Here is a 4,151-nt window from a genome sequence, read left to right as displayed (position 1 = left end):
AAGATTGCCATTTTTACTATGTTGATCTTACCTATCTAAGAGCATGGGAGATCTTTCCATTTTCTGGTATCTTCTTTAATTTCTTTCTCTAATGACTCAAAGTTCTTGTCATACAGGTCTTTCACCTGTTTGGTTAGAGTTACCCCAAGATATTTTATGTTGTTTGTGGCTATTGTAAATGGTGATGTTTCTCTGGTTTCTTTCTCAGCCCCTTTATTGTCTATATATAATAAGGCTACTGATTTTTTTGAGTTAATCATGTATCCTGCCACTTTGCTGAAGGTGTTTATCAGCTGTAGCAGTTCCCTGGTAGAATTTTTTGGGTTACTTATGTAAACTATCATATCATTTGCAAATAGTGAAAGTTCAACTTCTTCCTTTCTAATTTGTATCCCCTTGATCTCCTTTTGTTGTCTTATTGCTCTAGCTACAACTTCAAGTACAATCTTGAAGAGATATGGAGAGAGTGAGAGAGTGGACAACCTTGTCTTGTTCCTGATTTTAGAGGAATCACATTGAGTTTCTCTCCATTTAGTTTGATGTTGGCTGTTGGCTTGCTGTATATTGCCTTTATTATGTTTAGGTGTGTTCCTGTTTTCCCTGATCTCTCCAAGACCTTTATGATGAAAGCGTGTTGCATTTTGTCAAAGACCTTTTCAGTATCTAGGGAGATGATCATGTGGTTTTTCTTTTTCAAATAATTTATATGGTGGATTACATTGATGGATTTTCATATGCTGAATCATCCCTGCATCACTGGGATGAAGCCTACTTGATCATGGTGTATGATTTTTCTGATGTATTCTTGGATTTGATTTGCCAGTATTTTATTGAGTACTTTTTGCATCAATGTTCATGAGGGAGATTGGTCTGTAGTTCTCTGTCTTAGTTGTGTCTTGGTATGGTTTGTGTACCAAGGTAATTGTAGCCTTGTAAAAAAGTTTGGCAACCATCATTCTGCTTCTATTATGTGGAACAATTGGAGAAGTATTGGTATTAGCTCTTATTTGAATTTATTGTAGAATTCTGGACTGAAACTATCTGGCCCTGGGCTTTTTTTTGTTGTTTGGGAGACCTTTGATGACTGCTTCTATTTTGTTAGGGGTTATAGGTATTTAAATTACTTGTCTCTTCTTGATTTAATTTTGGTAAGTGATATCTATCCAGAAAATTGTCCATTTCCTTTAGTTTCCAAATTTGTAGAGTACAGGTTTTCAAAGTATGACTTGAGGATTCTCTTGATTTCCCTATCGTCTGTTGTTATGTCCCCCTTTTCACCATACACTGCATTTTAATACAGGGATTTAGTAAGGTACCTAGCCCTGCCTCAAACTCACCATCTCCCTGCCTTAGCTTTCATGACTACATGTGTGTGGGACTATGTATGGCTTTTACATATTTGGAGGATTATAGAATTCTCTGACTTTTCACCTTGCCACAGGTCAAATTGTGTTTTCCAGTGTATTTTTTACCACATTTTTGTTAAACTAATATTCCTCTTACACAATGTCTACATAAATATTCTCAAATATAATATGAACAGTAATTATTTGTTCACCATAGTTTCTTGAGTTGAATATTAAATCATATTTTCTTTTGTTTAGCTATTTATCTACCAAACCAATGAAATAAACCATCACTTCTTTTTTTTCCATCTGGGCATTTCCTCTGAGAATCCTTTTTTCTACTACTTAATTTTAATTGTTTTCTTTTCTGCAGAATAAATCTCATTCCGAGGATGACCTTTGTTTTTCTTCCGTGTTGGGTGCTGTTTCATGGTTAAACACTGTTGTTGACCAGAAGCATTGGCTCTACAGACAGAGTCCAGCTTGGGCTGGAGTCCAGGTCTCCATTAGTGCACCTGCTACCCTGAAAGTCCCGCTTTCCCAGCAGTGGTGCAAAGGACAGCACTTACTCTATTCAGTGGTTCCAAAGACCCCAGGAGCTAAGTATAAGCTATGAACTCATATTGTTTCTTAGATATATATCTTAGATATATTAGAATGTGTTTGCTGAAGCTCTGGAATGTTTGGAGACATGTTTAGAAGTCCCCTGAATGTTCAAGGTGTCATGTTGTTATCTCACACATTTCAGTGGCACTGTTGTAAAGTTGATTGTTTTTCTTTAGTGTCATTTAAAAAAGAAAGTAAAGAAAACAATTCTTCTGAGTTTTCAGAATATCTTGTTCTCTCTGCTTTGAATTTTCTCAAGAGGTAGACTGACAGTGTCTAGGCCTCTTTTAAGGTCACTTGTTCTTTTGGATTAGAGTTCTGTCTTTACAGTCTTATTTCATCCTGGAGCTGAAGAGATGGCTCAGCAGTTATGAGCACTCACTGTTCTCACAGAGGACCAAGGTTTGGTTCCCAGTACCAACATGGAAACTCATAACTGTAAGGCCCTTGACATATTTTCTAATTCTTCCTCATGTAACTTAGTGTATTAGTGTAATATTTCTAGCCTTTATGAAGGTGTGATTGAATTCTTCTGTCTTCTTTATAAGTTTTCATATTTTCCTTGAGCTCTCTTGCCCCTGACTGTTTTATATTTGAACTCTTAGACTGGAAGATTTTTCAAATACATATATAATCTTTGGGTCTCTCTTGTTATGTAAGAATGAGGCATAGAATAAGCCTAGAGAGTATAGGGCTTCTTGACTGAATAGCCAAAGACTTTTTCATTATATGCCGCTCCATATTAATACATATTGCTTCATTGGGGCCAATCTGTATTATTATTAGCTAGGACAGTTATGTTAGCTATGTTAGTTATGTTAGGGAAGAAAAGGAAGAGTCTTTAGTTGCTTAACCAGATAACTACTTACTGGTCCCAACACATGTTGAATGATGGTTGGTGGCAGGCTCTGTTTTGGGTATGGTTACTTTAAACGGAGTTACATTTTCATCTGGATACTTTGTCATGGCAGAAGAGAAGGAGATATATGTATGCTTTTACCCACAAATAACACACATGAACTCTAAATATATGTCATGGCCTAATGCAAATCATGTCTACCTATACTTTCAGAGAGAGAAAACGCCACATTCTTCAGTGTTCAGGATGTGAGAGTCAAAAACACACCTTGACAAATCTCATTCTGTGTTTCCCCTTCCTCCTCATTCAGAAACTCAGCACTACTTAGCTAAGGAAGGGCATGTTTACCTCCCCCTTCCTTCCCTCTTCCTTCACTTACTTCCTCTTTCTCCCTGATTACCAGAGTTTATTGATGAAATCAAGTAAAATTTAAGAAAGGCCAAAATGAAAACAAGGGGGTTCTTCTGTCTACTGTTTTCCCTATTAAAGAGTAACAAAAGCCCCCAGTCCTAAACACCCTTTTGCATCTCCCCAGTACTCAAGGTCATCACAGTACAAGTTAACACAGGAAGCTAGGTGAACTGAAAATTTCAGGCTTTCTAAATAGATGGCAGACCAGAAACATCCTTCATGTGACTGCAATGAGACAAGTTGGGTAACAGGGAGAGACTGCATTCAGGAGAGAAAAGAGGAAGGCTGTGGAGACTGAGAAAGGCAGTAAGACACCTAGGAAGCAGAGATGCAGAAAGGTGACAGGAGGAATTAATTTGAAACTCAGGCAGGCAGGCCTGGTTACAAAGGACTAGTGGTCTCAGTTTCAGGAAAAAACCACAGTTCTTGTGAGCTTAGAGACCTGTGCCCAAGTTTGGTCTTTCATTCCCTTGTGACATGCCTATATTAGAGAAGAATTCCATTTGATTACTCATTCTCCATCCCCTCATGTTTTAGGGTGCTATGACCAAGCACCATCTTATAAGGAAGACTTTCGGGACCTGGAAACAAGACTGATGACAAGTCAAGGAACTGGGAAGTTTTCTACAGAATCTGGATGGGAGACAAATACAAGAGGCAGTTGTAGAGGAACTCAATGAGACTTTCAGGCAAAAGGCACTTTGGCAGTGGGGCAGTTGTTTCCCTCCAAGCTCTGGGTTACTCTAAAGGTTGACATCTCTAGTCCATGGCCAATGAAGCATTCAGTTTTTGTATCCTCCCCCCACATGGGGTGGTTTATTGATAGCCTTGATCTAAAAGTACTGAGACTGTTAGTTCCCAAGGGTAATTCCCTTCAGTGCAGATCTCAATGTTCTGATTCCCTTGTTTTCCCACAATGTTGAAGGACA

The sequence above is a fragment of the Cricetulus griseus genome, chromosome 5 (genome assembly GCF_003668045.3).
Source record: "Cricetulus griseus strain 17A/GY chromosome 5, alternate assembly CriGri-PICRH-1.0, whole genome shotgun sequence".
In the NCBI taxonomy this organism is placed as follows: domain Eukaryota; kingdom Metazoa; phylum Chordata; class Mammalia; order Rodentia; family Cricetidae; genus Cricetulus; species Cricetulus griseus.
The sequence above is the reverse complement of the archived record's forward strand: the minus strand, read 5'-3'. Positions refer to the sequence as shown.